This window comes from Somniosus microcephalus, chromosome 5 (assembly GCF_052327205.1).
Source record: "Somniosus microcephalus isolate GS21.2 chromosome 5, FLI_Smic_1.0, whole genome shotgun sequence".
NCBI lineage: Eukaryota > Metazoa > Chordata > Chondrichthyes > Squaliformes > Somniosidae > Somniosus > Somniosus microcephalus.
Window position 1 is genome coordinate 25,054,696 of NC_140991.1, and position 21,059 is coordinate 25,075,754.

A 21,059-nucleotide genomic window follows, 5' to 3' on the forward strand; every position below is an offset into this window, starting at 1 on the left:
TTCAGTTAACAAAAAGCTATCAATCTCCAATTTAAAATTAACAATTGATCTAGCATCAATTGCCATTTGCAGAAGAGAGTTCTAAAATTCTACCACCCTTTGTGTGTAGAAGTGTTTGCTAATTTCACTCCTCAAAGGTCTGGCCCTAATTTTTAGACTATGCCCCCTAGTCCTAGGATCTCCTACCAGCGGAAATAGTTTCTCTCTAACTACCCTATCTGTTCCCCTTAATATCTTGAAAACTTCGATCAGATCACTTCTTAACCTTCTAAATTCTAGGGAATGCAACCTTAATTTGTGTACTCTCTCCTCGTAACTTAACCCTCATTCTAGTAAACCTACGCTGCACTCCCTCCAAGGCCAATATATCCTTCCTAAGGTGTGGTGCCCAGAACTGCTCCCAATACTCCAGGTGTGGTCTAACCAGGGTTTTGTACAGCTGCAGCATAACTTCTACCCCCTGGTATTCTAGTCCTCTAGATATAAAGGCCAGCATTCCGTTAGCCTTTTTGATTATTTTCTGTACCTGTTCATGACATTTTAATGATCTATGTACCTGGTCCCCCAAGTCTCTTTGGACCTCCGCTGTTTTTAGCTTTTCACCATTTAGAAAGTACCCGGTTCTATCCTTTTTAGGTCCAAAGTGGATGACTTCACATTTACCTACATTAAAATCCATTTGCCACAGTTTTACCCATTCACTTAATCTGTCGATATCCCTTTGTAATTTTATGCTTTCATCTACACTGCCTACAAGCTTTCCATCTGCTGGAAAAGGAAAGGAAGCAGCCAGACGTTGGATAAATATTATACTTCGCAGCGACAAACAAATGGAAGGCACCCGACTCAATATAATCCCTGTGGACTGCGGGAAGCACCACCACGCACTGAGAGATAAAACGATCACAGGCCCTCCCCCTGCCCACACAGGCAAAAACCCCTGTCTGGACACGCTCATTGACTGCAAAAGCCCCCTTTTCCTCTCTCACCCTTTCCACTCCCATTCTCCTCTCCTATTCCACACCTCTTATCTCCCTTGTGCTCCTCACTTCTCCCTCCCCAACTAGTAATTTTATACATATAATCATCAGTACCAAAAATTGCTAGCTGATGATTTCAGATTATTATCAAAGAATATATTATCTATTCACCTGACTTGCCAAAAAAAAATATAAAGAAAAACTGGGGGGAAAACAAAAAATGAAAATTCTGAGACCTGAACTTGTGCAGTTTAGTTCTTGGACTCATATTTGCTCAATTTGTTAAATCAATGTGACTAGTCAGAATGTGTTTTTAACATGCATCTAACTTGGCAACACAGCATTTCCATTTCTTGTATGCAATCTATCATATATTGTACTTCATTCATGCTGCTTTTTTTCTTGATCTTGGATTATGTGATATCTTCCACGATTTTGAATCTTAGTTTGGAAAGCTACAGGTATATAAAAATGTTTTGTTGGTTATTGTAGTCATTCTGTAGTTGTGTTTGAAAGTTGTAATCATTGAAACATACTAAGGATTAAGACGAAGAAGATACTCCTAGACTGATGAGGATAGAGGAAAAACGATCAGCTCCCAGTAGTGTGGTTGAATTGATGCACTTGTTCGGTTAACTATATTTTTACTCTGCGGTGTTCTTACTTACAGTGCAGATGATTATGCTGGATGTAACGTGTAAAACTGTCTGCTTTATGTCTTCCCATATCTTTTGGTTAGTGTCCTTGCACAAAAATAAGGATACATTAGCAGCGACATCATCACTGCAGCATAAGCATTTCTTCCTGCAGGTGCTATATAGTTTCCTCTGGCTTTCAAGGGGTAATGATGCTGAATCTTTTCTGGTCACGATCACCCATTCATACTGTTGTTGAAGCGTGTGCTTCTTGTATATGGCTTTGCTTTCTACCCTGATCTTCAACAAAGCATTCATTGACAGTGGCGCTTTAGTGTTATTCACAAGTCATTTATTCACTTTGCCACCAGTTTTCAGGAGTCTTGAGGAGATCAATTTATTCACGTACACCCACATTTGTGTAATATTTGGTTTCTGGATTTAGTAAAAGGAGCGGACATTCTGCTATATAATAAAAGTAAGACCAAGTAAAGATGTCCATAACAGCCCAGTATTTGTGCTGTATCCTGTTACGTTGTTGCTTCATTACCCAAGTCCAAGTAGCCTGGTGTTTTAGATAAAATTATATATCCAATCCATCTACAAGAACTGGAAACAAATGTTTGAGCTTTTTATTTAACTGTGTCTTAAGGTGTGATATCTTAAAACCAACACTGTTGTCTGGAAAAGGCTATAGCCTGGAAATTATGCTGTGCGATATTATTTTATGAAGGCTTTGTGCATTTGTATCAAATTCGTCTGTTCACTGTTTAAAAAAAAAAAGTTTTAACCTTTTTAAAATAAATGGTTAATATCTTAATATCTCCATTAAAATAGTGCAGAGGGGAATTTGATGCAGATGTGTTGAGGCGCATACAATATTGCAGAATATAATTTCCCAGGATTAAATGATAGATACAGGCTGTATTTAAAGGAAATAAAAACAGAGAAGGATGGAAATACACAGCAGGTCCGTCAGCATCTGCAAAAAGGTTATGACATTTTGGGTCATGAAGGGAACACACCCAAAATATTAAACTGTCCTTTCAGTTTGCAGATGCTGACTGACCTATTGTGTATATAACCAGCATTTTCTGTTTTAAAGTCAGATTTTCAGCATTTGCAGGTTTCCTTTTTACCTGTACTGTGTCACCTCCTGGAATCGGTAGGGACTGAAATAACATTATAGTGATAACAATATGGAACAGGTGAAACTTCACTCTGACATCCAGTGCGATTTTTTTAATTTTTATTTTTAATATTGTAATCTTCATTAACCGTTCTTTTGAAAACCTCACAATTAAATCCCACTGTCTGGGAGGAAAATTGTTATTGTAACAGAGTTCAGCTTCATTTTACATGCATCAAAGCTACTATAGCAGTTTTGTCGACAATGTGACTATGTCTGGCATCACAATAATCACAGTGTCTTGATACCACACAAACATAAGTTTTTGGCATGTTCATTATTTGGCATAAATGAATCTTTTTAGAGAAGCCATAGAGAAATCTTGTGAGTTAGAAGAGTAATTCCTCATTAATTGGGATGGGGGAGGGGGGGTGGTGGCAGGGGAAGAGAGCTGATTTCCGACTTCTTGTTAGGACATAGTGTTGCACCAGTGAGAAGAGAGCTCTACACATGTGACCCAGGAGTGCTTGATACAGGTACTGAAAGTAAAGAAGGAAAAAAGTGCTGCTTTTTTTCTTGATCTTGGATTATGTGATATCTTCCACGATTTTGAATCTTAGTTTGGAAAGCTACAGGTATATAAAAATGTTTTGTTGGTTATTGTAGTCATTCTGTAGTTGTGTTTGAAAGTTGTAATCATTGAAACATACTAAGGATTAAGACGAAGAAGATACTCCTAGACTGATGAGGATAGAGGAAAAACGATCAGCTCCCAGTAGTGTGGTTGAATTGATGCACTTGTTCGGTTAACTATATTTTTACTCTGCGGTGTTCTTACTTACAGTGCAGATGATTATGCTGGATGTAACGTGTAAAACTGTCTGCTTTATGTCTTCCCATATCTTTTGGTTAGTGTCCTTGCACAAAAATAAGGATACATTAGCAGCGACATCATCACTGCAGCATAAGCATTTCTTCCTGCAGGTGCTATATAGTTTCCTCTGGCTTTCAAGGGGTAATGATGCTGAATCTTTTCTGGTCACGATCACCCATTCATACTGTTGTTGAAGCGTGTGCTTCTTGTATATGGCTTTGCTTTCTACCCTGATCTTCAACAAAGCATTCATTGACAGTGGCGCTTTAGTGTTATTCACAAGTCATTTATTCACTTTGCCACCAGTTTTCAGGAGTCTTGAGGAGATCAATTTATTCACGTACACCCACATTTGTGTAATATTTGGTTTCTGGATTTAGTAAAAGGAGCGGACATTCTGCTATATAATAAAAGTAAGACCAAGTAAAGATGTCCATAACAGCCCAGTATTTGTGCTGTATCCTGTTACGTTGTTGCTTCATTACCCAAGTCCAAGTAGCCTGGTGTTTTAGATAAAATTATATATCCAATCCATCTACAAGAACTGGAAACAAATGTTTGAGCTTTTTATTTAACTGTGTCTTAAGGTGTGATATCTTAAAACCAACACTGTTGTCTGGAAAAGGCTATAGCCTGGAAATTATGCTGTGCGATATTATTTTATGAAGGCTTTGTGCATTTGTATCAAATTCGTCTGTTCACTGTTTAAAAAAAAAAAGTTTTAACCTTTTTAAAATAAATGGTTAATATCTTAATATCTCCATTAAAATAGTGCAGAGGGGAATTTGATGCAGATGTGTTGAGGCGCATACAATATTGCAGAATATAATTTCCCAGGATTAAATGATAGATACAGGCTGTATTTAAAGGAAATAAAAACAGAGAAGGATGGAAATACACAGCAGGTCCGTCAGCATCTGCAAAAAGGTTATGACATTTTGGGTCATGAAGGGAACACACCCAAAATATTAAACTGTCCTTTCAGTTTGCAGATGCTGACTGACCTATTGTGTATATAACCAGCATTTTCTGTTTTAAAGTCAGATTTTCAGCATTTGCAGGTTTCCTTTTTACCTGTACTGTGTCACCTCCTGGAATCGGTAGGGACTGAAATAACATTATAGTGATAACAATATGGAACAGGTGAAACTTCACTCTGACATCCAGTGCGATTTTTTTAATTTTTATTTTTAATATTGTAATCTTCATTAACCGTTCTTTTGAAAACCTCACAATTAAATCCCACTGTCTGGGAGGAAAATTGTTATTGTAACAGAGTTCAGCTTCATTTTACATGCATCAAAGCTACTATAGCAGTTTTGTCGACAATGTGACTATGTCTGGCATCACAATAATCACAGTGTCTTGATACCACACAAACATAAGTTTTTGGCATGTTCATTATTTGGCATAAATGAATCTTTTTAGAGAAGCCATAGAGAAATCTTGTGAGTTAGAAGAGTAATTCCTCATTAATTGGGATGGGGGAGGGGGGGTGGTGGCAGGGGAAGAGAGCTGATTTCCGACTTCTTGTTAGGACATAGTGTTGCACCAGTGAGAAGAGAGCTCTACACATGTGACCCAGGAGTGCTTGATACAGGTACTGAAAGTAAAGAAGGAAAAAAGTTTTTCACTTTCTCCGTTTTCATCACTCATCTTGTTCAGCATGAAATGAACAGAAAATATGAAGAAAAAAGAAGCACCTAGCAACACAGCCACTGTAAGATACCACTTGCCGAGTAACAAATGACAGCTACAGCTTTATCCTAAAACAACTAAACAGAAGGCCAATGTATCATATTTCTGATTGAGAATTATTATTTATTTGAAGTCTTTATACTTTTATTTAAGGATTCCTTTTGATGGTATTCTTTTTCACATATTTGAATTTGTTTAATTTAGAAAGCTGATATTTTTATAGTTTATTTGTGTGTTGGGTAAGCTGCAAGTCCATTAATAGACTCCAGTTTATATGGCACCATTGTCCCACTTTGTTCAGAATATGTGAGCTATGCATTAACAAATGTCATTCTTAGTGTATATATTGGAAACCATGTCAGCACCATGTAAGAAACTATGCAAGCAAAAATTGGCACCTTTTTTAACAGGACCATTTTATTGGTCAATTTTAGACTTGCGCCTGAAACCAAAAATATATCAAACTTAGCCTGATATTCTTTATTCCTACTATGCGTCTTTATTATTCAATAGTACACAGCCTAGCAGTGCAATTTTTTTCTGACATGGTTTTGTTTGGTTTGTGTTTGGTTTGTGTCTGCTTTTTCTGTTCATTTATGTCACATTAACCATTTCAGTTGCATTTGAGCCCAATGATATTCCAGAAATAACTGCAGTCCTAGCTTTAAAGGACGGCAGCATCACTTGTACACGAACACCACTTGTTTTTCACCATGATCCAAAAGGCTACAATGGTACTTTAAAAAAAAATCAGAACTGCGTTTTGAAAACAGGAGCCTGATAAATGACAAAAGAACACATTTCATGAATGGGGACAGGCAGTTTTGCTTCTGAGATTTCTGGCTTCAAATGGATGTTCTGAGGCCAGAACTTGTGACGCAGTGTTATCTCAGATTGCACAATATCTGACTAAAGAGTCTTCAGCAATGAAACAAAAACTAATTGTATATAAATTTTACACATCATTCGATGAACACTATAAAAAATCAAATTGAAAGAAAAAAGAACTTGGATTTATACAGCACTTTTCATATACTCGGGAATATCCCAAGTACTTCAAAGCCAATGAAAAGTATAGCAATTGTTGTTTTGTAGGAAAACACAGCAGACTATTTGTGCACAGAAAGATCCCACAAACAGCAGTGAGATAAATAACCAGTTAATCTGTTTTGGTAGTGATGGTTGAGGGGTATATGTTGGCCAGGATATCAATATAATACCCCTGCTCTTCAGCAAATAGTGGCTTGAGATCTTTTACAGCCACTAGATGGGGCCTTGGTTTAATGTTTCTTTTGAAGCACAGCACTCCTCCAGTACTGTACTGAAGTACCAGCCTAGAGTATGTGCTCAAGTCCTTGAGAGGGCTTGAAGCTGCGACCTGACTCAGAAGCGAGAGAATGAGCAACTAAGCCAAGAAGAAGGGTAGAAGAAGAGACAGAAGCGAAACTTGAAATAGCTGTTTAGTTTACCTTTCTCAATTCCAGTCAAGCTAGTCAATGAAGTCAAGTCATTAACTTCAACTATGTTTTGACATTTCTAGCCAAGAATTAGGTTGGGGGAGTCAGTAAATTAATTAATATAATCCGGTTAACATGTGTTTTGGACAGATACCTGTCCCCTTTTATCAAGTGGTAGTGCATCATGTTTAAATTGTACAGTAACTGTTATCAACCAAATCAACTGAAAAAATTACAGTAGAAATTCTGATTGGGGAAATTCACATCTAAATGTTTAACATACTCGCATTCTTTTGCGCACTATTTTAATCCATTTAAACTAAATAGATTCACCTTTCTGTAAAACTAGAAATATAGCAGGAGCACTTTGTGTTCACGCCTGAACTTGTGCATCAGAATTTCTATCCTCACATGTCCACATACATTGAATTATTAGTCCTGCAACATTTGTCACATATTATGCTGATCATACATTTAAATTTCGTGGGAGCAATGCTTCATTTAATTTAATTTAATTAAACTGTTAACCATCTTCCATTGCTGGGATTATTGCTCTTGTAGTATTAAGCATTAATTGCTAATGTCTTCTGATGCTGCAAACTGTACTCTGAAATCTACATATAGACTGGGCAAACCAAATTTGCAGTAATAGTGTGGAGGACAAATTCATGGGATGTATGCAAGATAGTTTTCTAGATCAGTATGTTGAGGAACCAACAAGGGAACAGGCTATTTTAGATCTAGTATTGTGCAGTGAGAAAGGGTTAATTAATAACCTTGTAGTAAAGGGGCCTTTAGGGACCATAATATGATAGAATTTTATATTGAGTTTGAAAGTTAAACCCGAAACTAGGGTCTTAAATCTAAACAAAGCAAACTACGTAGGTATGAGGGGCGAGTTGGCTAAGGTAGATTGGGAAACTACATTAAAAGATATGATGGTAGAGAAGCAATGGCTAGCATTTAAAGAATTAATACATAATTTACAAGAAATATACATTCCTTTAAGGCACGAAAACCCCACAGGAAATGTGGTCCAAGCATGGCTAACAAGTGAAGTTAAAAGATAGTATTAGATCAAAGGAAGAGGCTTATAATATTGCCAAAAAGAGTACTAAGCCTGAGGATTGGGAGGATTTTAGAATTCAGCAAAGGAGGACCAAGAAATTGATAAAGAAAGGGAAAATAGAATATGAGAGGGAAAGACATAAAAACAGACTGTAAAAGCTTCTATAGGTTTGTAAAAAGGAAAAGATTAGCGAAAATAAATGTGGGTCCCTTACAGGCTGAGACAGGAGAAATTATAATGGGGAATAAGGAAATGGCAGAGAAATTAAACAAATACTTTGGCCACGATTTTGCTGGCGCTCAGAGGGTGGGTTTGGAGGTGGGTCATAGGTTAAATTCATTTTGATTGACGGCGGGTTCCGATCCCGCCATCAACCTGCCTCCCAACAGCTTTCCCAACTGTTGGGTCCCCGATTTGCAAATGGACCCAACACCTAGCGGCAAGGAAGCGGATTAAAGGCAATTACCTGCCTATAAACAGGTACTTGCCAGTAGTTATCGGCCTATTTTTGGATTTTGCCGCTTCTGGCTCGGGTTTCCCGATGTCCGGACACCACACCAGGTAAGTGTGGCGTGTTGAGTCTGCTGTAATGTTTCTGGATTGATGACAGCTGCAGAAGTGATGTGAAGGATCCAATGTTGCACATGGTGAATCTCAGAGGAAATAAAATGTTGGATACTGCATTTTTAATACATTTACAGATTTCTTTAGCTTAAAAGTTTTTAAATCCATGTCCAGTGCCACCTCATTGGGAGAACCTCTCTCATCAGTGACAGATCGCTTCTGTCATCTATTCCAGCCTATGGAGGGAGTCATTGGAGAGCCTGGGTGCTAGAGGTCACCTTTGTGTAGTGATTGTCAGTATTTTCAGCACCTCAATGCTGTCAAACACTGAGAAATCAACTGTCAAAATAAAATTGTGCATGGTCCCTTTAAGGAAACTGGCAGATGACGTGTCATCTGACCTGCTTCCTGTTAATTGGCCAGCAAGCCCGCAGGGCGGGCTTAACAAGCTCAATCAAGGCAGAATCACGTCTGTGGAGCGGAAGCAGCTGAAAGCGGGACTGGAAGCTGGAAACCAGCTGACCCACACTCAACCCGCCTCCATTAATAAAATCGTGGTCTTTGTGTCTGTCTTCGCAGAAGAAGACGCAAAAAAACTTCCTGGAAATAGTGGAGAACCAAGGCTCTAGCGAGAATGAGGAACTGAAAGAAATTAGTATTAGTAAAAAAAATAGTACTGGAGAAATTAATGGAACTGAAAGCCAATAAATCCCCTGGACCTGATGGCTTACATCCTAGGGTTTTGAAAGAGGTTGCTATAGAGATAGTGGATACATTGGTTCATTTTCCAAAATTCCATAGATTCTAGAACAGTTCCCACGGATTGGAAGGTAACAAATGTAACCCCACTATTTAAGAAAGGAGGGAAAGAGAAAATGGGGAACTACAGACCAGTTAGCCTGACAGTATGGAAAATGGTAGAATCTATTATTAAGGACGTGGTAACAGGGCACTTAGAAAATAATAATAGGATTGGGCAGAGTCAGCACGGATTTATGAAAAGTAAATCGTGTTTGACGAATATGTTAAGAGTTTTTTGAGGTTGTAACTAACAGAGTAGATAAGGGGGAACCAGTGGATGTGGTGTATTTGGATTTTCAGAAAGCTTTCGATAAGGTGCCACACAAGAAGTTATTAAACAAAATTAGGGCTCATGGGATTGGGGTTAATATACTAGCATGGATTGAGGATTGGTTAACAGACAGAAAACAGGGAGTAGGAATAAACGGGTCATTTTCGGGTTGGCCGGCTGTAACTAGTGGGGTACCGCAAGGATCAGTGCTTCGGCCTCAGCTATTCACAATCTACATCAATGATTTGGATGAGGGGACCAAATGTAATATATCCAAGTTTGCTGATGATACAAAGCTGGGTGAGTATGCAAGTTGTGAGGAGGCTTCAAGGGGATATAGACAGGCTAAGTGAGTGGGCAAGAACATGGCAAATAAAATATAATGTGGAGAAATGTGAAGTTATCCACTTTGGTAGAAAAATAGAAAAGCAGAGTATTTTTTAAATGGTGAGAGATTGGAAAATGTTGGTATTCAGAGGGACCTGGGTGTCCTTGTACACAAATCATTGAAAGTTAACCTGCAGGTACAGCAAGCAATTAGGAAAGCAAATAGTATGTTGGCCTTTATTACAAGAGGATTTGATTATAAGAGTAAAGATGTCTTACTGCAATTATATAGGGCCCTGGTGAGACCACACCTGGAGTATTGTGTACAGTTTTGGTCTTACCTAAGGAAGGATATACTTGCCATAGAGGGAGTGCAACGAAGGTTCACCAGACTGGTTCCTGGGATGGGGGGATTGTCCTAGGAGGACAGATTGAGTAGACTAGGCCTATATTCTGTAGAGTTCAGAAGAATGAGAGGTGATCTCATTGAAACATACAAAATTCTTACAGGGCTTGACAGGGTAAATGCAGGGAGGATGTTTCCCCTGGCTGGGGAGTCTAGAACCAGGGGTCACAGTTTCAGAATAAGGGGTCGCCATTTAGGACTGAGATGAAGAGAAATTTCTTTACTTAAAGGGTGGTGAATCTTTGGAATACTCTACCCCAGAGAGGGCTGTGGAGGTTCATATTCAAGACAGATCGATTTTTGAATATTAAGGGGATCATGGGATATGGGGATAGTGCAAGAAAGTGGAGATGAGGTAGAAGATCAGCCATGATCTTATTGAATGGCAGAGCAGGCTTGAGGGGCCAAATGGCCTACTCCTCCTATTTCTTATGTTCTTATGAAAATCCACTAGTTGCTTTTTACTTTTTATTTCCAGTCCTTACCCTCTCCTCCCACCCTCCTCTCTTGAAGCTATCTACTCTTTGCTGGTTGCTGGGCACCCCTCAGTAACTTATCCAAATGACAGTTCCTCACACGTGAGCCTTGACATTGAGTTTGAGAGCGCTATTCAAATATGTGTTGGGGGTTGTCATTGCAGTGGAATCTGATCCTGTCCTCACTCGATATTAGCAAAGTTGGGTTCACTGAATACTAATAAGGAGTGGTAACCATGGCCAATTCAGCCCCAGCTGGAGTATTGTGTCCAATTCTGGGTACCACACCTTAGGAAGGACATGAAGGCTTTGGAGAGGGTACAGAAGATATTTACTGGAATGGTTCCAAGGATAAGGGATTACAGTTATGTGGATAGACTGGAAAAGCTGGGGTTGTTCTCCTTAGAGTAAAGAAGGCTAAGAGGTGTTTAAAATCATGAAGGGTTTAGATAGAGTACATAGGAATAGGAGTAGGCCATTTAGCCCCTCGAGCCTGTTCTGCCATTCAATGAGATCATGGCTGATCTGTGACCTAACTCCATATGTGCTTTTGCCCAATATCCCTTAATACTTTTGGTTAACAGAAATATTATCAATCTCAGATTTAAAATTGACCTAGCATCAGCTACTGTTTGTGGAAGAGAGTTCCAAACTTCTACCACTCTTTGCGTGGAGAAGTGTTTCCTAACTTCACTATACTGAAAGGTCTGGCTCTAATTTTTAGGCTATGTCCCTTAATCCTAGAGTCCCCAACCAGCAGAAATAGCTTCTCTCTATCTATCCTATCAGTTCCCCTTAATATCTTGAAAACGTCAATAAAATCACCCTTATTCTTCTAAATTCCAGGGAATACAGCCCTAGTTTGTGGAATCTTTATTTGTCATTTAACCTTTGGAGTTCAGGTATCATTCTAGTAAATCTATGCTGTACTCCCTCCAAGGCCAATATATCCTTCCTAAGGTGTGGTGCCCAGAACTGAACACCGTACTCCAGGTGTTTTTTTAAAATTTGTTCCTGGGATGTGGGCGTTGCTGGCAAAGCCAGCATTTATTGCCCATCCCTAATTGCCCTTCTCGAACCGTGTGGTGAAGGTACTCCAATAGTGCTGTTAGGGAGGGAATTCCAGGATTTTGAGGTGTGGTCTAACCAGGACTTTTTACAGCTGTAGTATGACTTCTACCCCCTTGGGCGCGATCTTGCCAGCCCTGGGGAGGCAGGTATGGAGGGGGGACTGCTGGAAAATTGGCAGAATTTGGGGGCGGGTGCCCAAGCTGCCTCAGTGCCATCTTGCCAGAAGGCGGGTAGCCATCCTGCACTGGGTCCCGTCTCCTTGGAGGTGGGAAGGGGATTAGTGCCACAACTGCCTGTTAACAGGTAATTAACAGGCAGATAAGAGGATTATCCCCATTTTGAGCCCTGAAGTGCAGGCTTCCTGAAGGCTCCGAACCCCGCCAGGCTCACCGAGGCGAGTAGGGGGTCGGAGGGGTCTAAAAGTGTGCTGTGGAAGTAAGTGATGGGTGCAAGTGTGGAGAGGTGAGTATCTGAGGTAAGTGGAAAGTGTTAGAAAAAGTGTACTTACCTTTATTTCTTCCTGCAGTTTTCAATGGTTAGGGATGCGGAGAGTCTCGCACCTCCGCGGTAGAGATGACAAATGGCTGTTGCATTCTCCAATGCAACAACCATCTAATTTCTGCAAAAGAAAGAGGTTTGATGAGGTCTTGAAGTACAGAGAATGTCACTGTTTGACAGCTTCACAGAGCTGTCAAACGATGACAATTCATCTGTCAAAACTTTTTGACAGATGAAACGTCATACGTTGACGTTCTCTGCAACCGGCTTTTCCTTAATTGGCCTGCTAAACCCGCTGGGCAGGCTTAACAAGGTCAATCAAGGGAAAATAGCGTGGGTTGGCCAGAAGTTGATGGAGGCGGGACTGAAACCCGACAAGTGGGAGTCCCGCCTCCAAAAGCTCCCCATTGGCAAAATAACCCCCATAGTATTCTAGTCCTGACATAAAGCCCAGCATTCCATTAGCCTTTTTGATTATTGTCTGTACCTGTCCATGGCATTTTAATGATCTATGTACGTCGACAACAAGGGGGAAAAATTGGGTTGCTTTGCGCCTCCCTGGGCGTGGCGCCGCTAGCTCCTCCCACGAAATTCAGCAGGAGGTTAACGGTGGCGGTAGCTGGTAGCGCCCCGCAGTGCTGCACCTCCGGCGATGACATTATCGCCGTGCACAGCGCCCCAGCTGCAAACTTCAGTTGCGCCCCCTGAACTACCGCTGCACGATATGTCTGACAGGGTCAGGGTGGTGATTTTGCGGCCACGGTGGCGCAAATTAACGGCAAGGTGCCGGGCCGCCTATTTTTTGGGCCGCCAGCCAGCACCTGCTCCCTTTCCCGACACCCCACTCCCCAGTGGTCCAGTAGGGCCCCGGTGCGTGCTGCATTAGGCCCCTCCCCTTTAATCAGGGAAGAGAGGCCTGTTGCACGTAGCGCCATGATATTGAATGGTAGCGCCTCAGGAAGGAGGGGGAGCGCTTCCAGTAGCATCCTGCTTCCTGCTTGGGGCGCTACCACTCAATTTACGGCGCAGGGGTGCTAACTTTTTCAGGTCACTAAAAGTAACGCCCTGGCAAAGTTAGTGCCCCAAAGGAGACACGACCAAATCTTTTCCCCCGCAAGCCTCTTTGGACCTCCACTGTTTCTAGCTTTACATCATTTAGAAAATAATCTGATCTATCCTTTTTTGGTTCCAAGTGGATGACCTCACACTTGCCTACATTGAAATCCATTTGCCACAGTTTTGCCCATTCACTTAACATGTTAATATCTTTTTGTAATTTTATGCTTCCATCTACACTGCTTACAATGCTGCCTATCTTTGTGTCATCGGCAAACTTGGATATGTGGCTCTCTATCTCGTCATCTAAGTCGTTAATAAATACGGTGAATAGTTGAGGCCCCAATAGAGATCCCTGTGGGACACCACTAGTCACAGCCTGCCAATTTGAGTATCTGCCCATTATCCTTACTCTCTGTCTCTTGGCACTCAGCCAATCTCCTAAGGCCAATAATTTTCCCTCAATTCCATGAGCTTCAACTTTAGCTAACAATCTCTTATGAGGTATTTTATCAAATGCTTTCTGGAAGTCCATATAAACAACATCCTGGGGGTTACCATTAATCAGAAACTGAACTGGACCAGCCATATAAATACTGCGGCTACAAGAGCAGGCCAGAGGCTGGGAATTCTGCGGCAAGTGTCTCGCCTCCTGACTCCCCAAAGCCTTTCCACCACCTACAAGGCACAAGTCAGGAGTGTGATGGAATACTCTCCACTTGCCTGGATGAGTGCAGCTCCAACAAGACTCAAGAAGCTCGACACGATTCAGGATAAAGCAGCCCGCTTGATTGGCACTCCATCCACCACCTTCAACATTCACCCCCTCCACCACCGGCGCACTGTGGCTGCAGTGTGTACCATCTACAAGATGCATTGCAGCAACTCGCCAAAGCTCCTTCACCAGCACCTGCCAAACCCGCGACCTCTACCACTTAGAAGGACAAGGGCAGCAGACGCATGGGAACATCACCACCTACAAGTTCCCCTCCAAGCCACATACCATCCTGACTTGGACCTGTATCGCCGTTCCTTCACTGTCGCTGGGCCAAAATCCTGGAACTCTCTTCCTAACAGCATTGTGGGTGTACCTACACCATATGGACTGCAGCGGTTCAAGAAGGCGACTCACCACCATCTTCTTGAGGGCAATTACGGATGGGCACTAAATGCAGGCCTAGCCAGCAACGCCCACATTCCATTAATGAATTTAAAAAAACATCCATAGACATTCCCCCGTCCACTACTTTAGTCACCTCTTCAAAAATTTCAATCAGTTTCGTCAGGCATGACCTACCCTTTACATCTCTCTGATCAGCTGAAAAATTTCAAGGTGTTCAGTCACTCCATCCTTAATTATAGACTCTAGTAATTTCCCGACAACAGATGTTAGGCTAACTGGTCTATAATTCTGGTTTCCCTTGCTCACCTTTCTTAAATAGCAGAGTAACATGTGCAATTTTCCAATCTAAAGGAATGGTTTTGAATCGAGCTTTGGAAGATCACAGTTAGGGCATCTGCAATATTAGGGCATCTGCAATGTTCTCACCTACTTTCTTTAAACCCTGGGATTGAAACCATCTGGTCTTGAGGATTTGTCACTCTTTAGTACCATTCTTTTCTTCATTACTGTTACTTTGCTTACGTTAATCATGGTGAGTCCCCATCCCTGATTCAAAATTAGTTTCCTTAGGGTGTCTTCTTCCTCTACTGTAAATACTGATCCAAAGTAATTATTTAACATGTCTGCCATTTCCTTATTTTCATTTACAATATCACCATTATCAATTTTTAAGGAGCCCACATTGCTCTTGACCATCCTCTTTTTCCTAATACAGTAGTAAAAAGAATTGTGTTGATTTTGATAAATAACAACCACAGCAACAACTTATATATTTATATAGCGCCTTTAACGTAGTAAAATGTCCCACGACACTTCACAGGAGCGTTATGAAACAAAATGTGACACCGAGCCACATAAGCAGATTTTAGGGCAGATGACCAAAAGCTTGGTCAAAGAGGTAAGTTTTAAGGAGCGTCTTAAAGGAGGAAAGAGAGGTAGATAGGCGAAGATGCTTAGGGAGGAAATTCCAGAGTTTAGGGTCTTGGTAACTTAAGGTACAGCCACCAATGGTGGAGTGATTAAAATCGGGGATGCTCAAGAGGGCAGAATTAGAGGAGGGCAGATATCTCGGAGGGTTGTGGGGCTGGAGGAGATTACGGAGATAGGGAGGGGCGAGGCCATGAAGGGATTTGAAAACAAGGATGAGAATTTTAAAATCGAGGCAATGCTTAACCAGAAGCCAATGTAAGTCAGCGAGCACAGGGGTGATGGGTGAACAGGACTTTGGTGCGAGTTAAGACACGGGTAGCCGAGTTTTGGATGAGCTCAAATGAAGAAAAACTATTTCCAATAGCTGAAGGGTCGCTAACCAGAGGGCACAGATTTAAGGTGATTGTCAAAAGAACCAGAGGCGACATGAAGGAAAACCTTTTTACGCAACTGGTGGTTAGGATTTGGAATGCATTGCCTGATAAGGTGGTGGAAACAGATTCAATAGTAGCTATCAAAAGAGAATTGGATAAATATTTGCTTTTAAATGACTGAAAATGACTTCTAAAAAATAAACAATCATTTGCAAATTATATTGGGGTACAGTTGTCAATTTCTTATATAAAAAGATACATCCAAAAGTTTTTAAATGTGCCTATTAGTGTCCTTGCGCCCAAAAGTCACAGCTTAATTTTTAGAGCCTCCTCGAAGGCCTGCAAATGAACGCAATTAGTAGAAACTCCCAATGGTGATTAATTCAATATGGGTGCGTGACCAGTTTTATGGGAGGCTGGCTATTCTAGAGCGATGTTTTTTAAACTAGCGCAAAAGATCGTTGCATCTCGATTTGAGCTGAATCTAATTCCATGATCCTTTGCGCTGGTTTCGGCGATTTCGAGCGAATTGATCCGAAAAAACCTACCCCAGTATGTTTATGTATGGTGACAACTGCTGCGGGCAGTCTACTGAGTATGATGAGAATAAATGGAAACTAAAGGTATTAATGCAGAAGTTGGAGGAATATTTCCCACCTCGGATGATAATTACATACAAAAGATATTTGAGTGTGAATTTTAACTCAGTGGCAACAATCCGGGGAGGGGGCTGGCAGCTGGCAGTCAAAGAGCGGACGGCCACCAGGCCACCCGCCCAAACTCGGGTAAGTCGTGGAGGCGGCCGAGTCTCGGGGTGCGGGGGGGTGGGTAGGCCATTTTAACCAAACCCGTCTGACGGGAAACCGATGGGATCGGGTGCAATGCTGGTTTTGCATCCCGTCCGATTTTATTCTCATTGAAGTCAATGAAGTAAAACCAACGTTCCACCCAGTCCAGTGGCTTTCACACCCGGTGGGTTAGGTTAAAATTACCCCTAGACTTTCCTTGGGGGCCTGGAGGAGCACTCTTGGACCTCCTGGCCCTACAAGAAAAGTTTTTAACGTACCTTTTGGGGCCTCCGCTGGGTATGCAACGAGTTTCATTGATTGGTGTGAGCACAGCAGTTACTGGATATTGAAGGACTGCAAGTTATATAAGATATTGTAGGAACGGAGGTTCCTATCAGAAAGACTGAGTTCGACTCAGGTAATTAAATTAATTAATGAACTTTAATGAAACCAAACGAGTTTAAACTGGAAACTGCTGGAACACATCAATAACAGGTCCACTCTCCTTGAGGGCTCCACAAGGACTGATCCTCTGGTCAGAAGACTGACGTCATCACGTTCTTCCCGCCATTGGGGCATCACGTGACTAACGGCATGACGTCACCACGTTGAAACCGTGCTGTAAAGGTAACTAGGCATTGTACAGTCAAACAGTGTAATTAAAGGTACAGGCACAGACAGTAACTACATTGCTGTTAAAGGAATTATGTACAACTGCTCTGAGTCCTTTGGTGGCTCCGCCACATGCGCCCCCCCAGAATTGTCTTTAACAGAAAAGGTGAGGCGAGGAGGAGACCTGATGAGCCTGTCCGATCGACTTCGATACCCTGGTAGAGGAAGTAGACGACCGGTGGTCGAGTTGGCAGTCGGTGGCGGCTGAGCAGGCGCGGCGAGCGCGGTCGAGTTGTCAGACGGCTTTGGTTGATCAGGTGCGGCGGCAACAGGCGGTCGGCCATGTTTGGGTGGTTGAGCGACTACGACAGGGTGGTCCAGGTCCAGGTGAGCCGGCTTCAAGCAGTCCACCGAGATGTGATCCGGTTTCCCTCCGACGTCGACCAAAAAGGATTTGTCTCCCGGTTCAATGACGCGGAAAGGACCAGTGTAAGGGGGCTTGAGCGGATCCTGGTGAGCGTCGTGGCAGATGAAGACATACTCCGCATTCTTCAGTCCCGGTGGCACGTAGGAGGTCTGCAAACCGTGATTGGACGTAGGTATCGTAGCAAAGCATCTGGCCGCTTCTTGGTGGCGAACGAGTTGCCGGGTGTCGGACCATGGCGCTGTGGGAGAAGGGAGGAAATCTCCTGGTACACAAAGCGGCTGGCCATAGAAGAGTTCAGCCGAGGACGATTGTAGATCGTCTTTGGGCGCCGTACGGAGACCCAACAGGACCCATGGGAGTCTGTCCACCCATCCTGCGCCTTGAAGACTGGCCCGAAGAGAGGCTTTAAGCGACCTGTGGAATCGCTCGGATGATAGGTGGTGGTGCGATGAAGTTTGGTACTGAGCCCCTGAGCCACAGCGTTCCAAAGATCCGAGGAAAATTGTGGCCCACGGTCAGAGGAGATGTCCGCCGGTACCCCGAAACGGGCAACCCAACAGGAGATGAAAGCTCTAGCGACGTCTGCCAACGTGGAAACCAAAGGAATTGTCTCTGGCCACCTAGTGGTGTGGTCCACTATGGTGAGGAGATGAGTATAACCCTGAGAAGGCGGAAGCGGTCCCACAAGGTCCACATGCACGTGGTCGAAACGACGCTCCGGAACAGTGAACGCAGCCACTGGAGCCTTGACATGACACTGGACTTTGGCCTTCTGGCATACGACGCAGGTATTAGCCCAGTCACGGACATCGATGTGCATAGCTTTCCAGACAAACTTGGCTGACATAAGCCGTTGCGAAGCCTTCATCCCTGGGTGCGACAACCCATGTATGGCATCAAAAACCCTCCGGCGCCATGCGACTGGCACGATGGGACGAGGAACTCCCATGGAAACGTCGCAAAGGAGCATGGCACTTGCGGCCTGGAAGACGACATCGGTCGCTTGGAAGCTAGAGGGAATGGTTCTATATGATTGGACCTCCGAATCCAAAACCTGATCTGCCGCCATGAGGGCGTAGTCGATTCCCAGGTGCACCGCGTGGACCGTCGCATGGGAGAGGCAATCTGCCACCAGGTTGTCCTTACCAGACACGTTGAATGTCCGTGGTAAATTCGGAAATGAACGTCAAGTGACGTTGTTGACGAGCGGACCACGGTTCGGTGGTCTTGGCCATGGCGAACGTAAGGGGTTTGTGGTCAACAAAAGCGGTGAAGGGGCGCCCCTCCAATAAAAACCGGAAATGGCGAATGGCGAGGAAAAGGGCCAGTAGTTCCTTATCGAAGGTGCTGTACTTTTTTTCATTTTTTCGCAATTGACGGCTGAAAAACGCCAGCGGTTGCCACGTGCCGTTGACCCACTGTTCTTGCACTGCACCGATGGCGTAGTCTGACGCGTCGGTGGTAAGGGCGATAGTAGCACCTGGAAGTGGGTGCGCCAGCATGGTTGCGTTGGCCAAAGCGTTCTTGGTGTCGCCGAATACCTGGATCATTTCAGCTGTCCAGCTGATTGGGTCTTTACCGGACTTGCCCTTGAAGGCCCCGAACAAGGGTTGAGTTGAGCCGCTTGGGGACGAAACGGTGGTAGAAATTGACCATCCCCAGGAACTCCTGCAAGGCCTTGACTGTCGACGGCCGCGGGAAAGAAGTAACCGCCTCGACCTTCGTCGCCAAAGGGACGGCGCTGTCCGATGTTATGCGATGTCCCAGGAAGTCGATTTGTTGCAGGCCGAACTGGCACTTGGCCAGGTTGATGATTAAACCGTGTTGGCTGAGGCGCGTAAAGAGGGAACGCAAATGGGAGATGTGCTCCTCCTTGCTGGCACTGGCGATGAGTATGTCGTCAAGGTAGACGAAAAGGAAATGCAGGTCTCGAAGAACGGAGTCCATTAAACACTGGAATGCCTGTGCTGCGTTCTTTAAGCCAAACGGCATCCGCAGGAACTCAAAGAGGCCAAAGGGGTGATGACTGCGGTTTTCGGGACGTCTTGTGGGTGCACTGGAACCTGGTGATATCCACGGACGAGGTCGCCTTTAGAGAAGATAGAACTTCCCGCCAAGTGGGCCGAGAAGTCCTGGATATGCGGGATCGGGTACCGATCCGGAGTGGTGGCGTCGTTAAGGCGTCAGTAGTCACCGCATGGCCGCCAGCCGCCGCCTGGTTTCGGCACGATGTGGAGAGGCGAAGACCAGGGACTCTTCGATCGCCTAATGATGCCGAGCCGCTCCATTATGGCGAACTCCGCCTTCGCAGCTGCAAGCTTGCCGGGTTCTAGCCAGTAGTGGTGATGTGATGTTCAACACCATGTTTCGTCGCCGAAGAGGAGAAGGTGGGCCTTGTCAGCTCCGGAAACTCCCCGAGGAGCCGCGTGAAGTCATCTGGAGGAGGGAAAGCACAGGCAATGGAGCGCGCCACGGAGGTACCGTGGAAGCACGGAATCGAGTGGAAGGTGGCCGCGTTGATCAGCCGGCGGTGCCGGACATCGACTAGTAGGCTGTTGGCACACAGAAAATCTGCCCCTAGAATAGGCTGTGAGACTGTAGCCGTGACGAAATCCCAAAAGAAGCGCTGACCGCCGAAACAGACTTCGACCCGCCGCTTTCGGAACGTTCGAATAGCTGCGCCATTAGCCGCTACAAGGGAAAAACCGAGGTTCCCAGTCTGCATGTCGAGCTTCGACGCAGGTAGAATGCTGCACTGCGCCCTGGTGTCACAAAGGAAACGGCGGCCCGAGATGGAATCGGTGATATAGAGGAGTTTCCCCGTAGAACCGACAGCCATCGCCACCGCGGAACGCCCGTTAGACTTGGTCATCCGTCGCCAGGGACGCCGCCTGCGCCTTTTTTTGGGGGGGCGAAAAACTGCAGGGGGAACGGCAGCATCGTGCTTTCGCGCCAAAACGGGTGTGGTAGGAGCACCAGCCCGCTGTAGGAGAAGCCGGGACCGCGTCTGTGGGGGGTGGGCGCCTCGTGGCCGCGCAGCACTGCTGGGTAACCGTGAAAATCTTATCGGCTTCGGCCGCAAGCTTGGCGCAGTCAGTAATTTCGGAGCTGGCTAGGGCAGCCTGAACCTGTTCAGGCAGTTGATAGAGGAAAAGCTCCCGGAAGATGAAACATTCTGGTTCAGCACCCAAGAGCGTGAGCATCTGGCTCATGAGCTCGGAAGGTTTGGAGTCCCCGAGGCCGGGCAGCGTGATGAGCTGGCGAGCACGCTCCGACTTTGATAGCCCGAAAACCTGAAGCAGCCGCGCCTTAATTGCATCATACTTGCTGTCAGTAGGAGGACTACCGATGAGGCTGATGATCCGTGATGCAGTTGCGCTGTCGAGGGCGGAGACCACGTTATAATAACGGGTCTGATCCGCGATGATGTTCCGAATGGCGAACTGGGCTTCAGCCTGGATGAACCAGGCGTCTGGTTGTTGCTCCCAGAACT

General features: G+C 44.1%; 1 protein-coding gene across 3 annotated transcripts in view; it reads left to right on the forward strand.

The window, feature by feature from the left end:
* obscnb (obscurin, cytoskeletal calmodulin and titin-interacting RhoGEF b) overlaps positions 1 to 21,059 on the forward strand; it is a 656,492-nt gene that overhangs the window by 464,794 nt on the left and 170,639 nt on the right. The gene's annotated exons all lie outside the window — the stretch shown is intronic.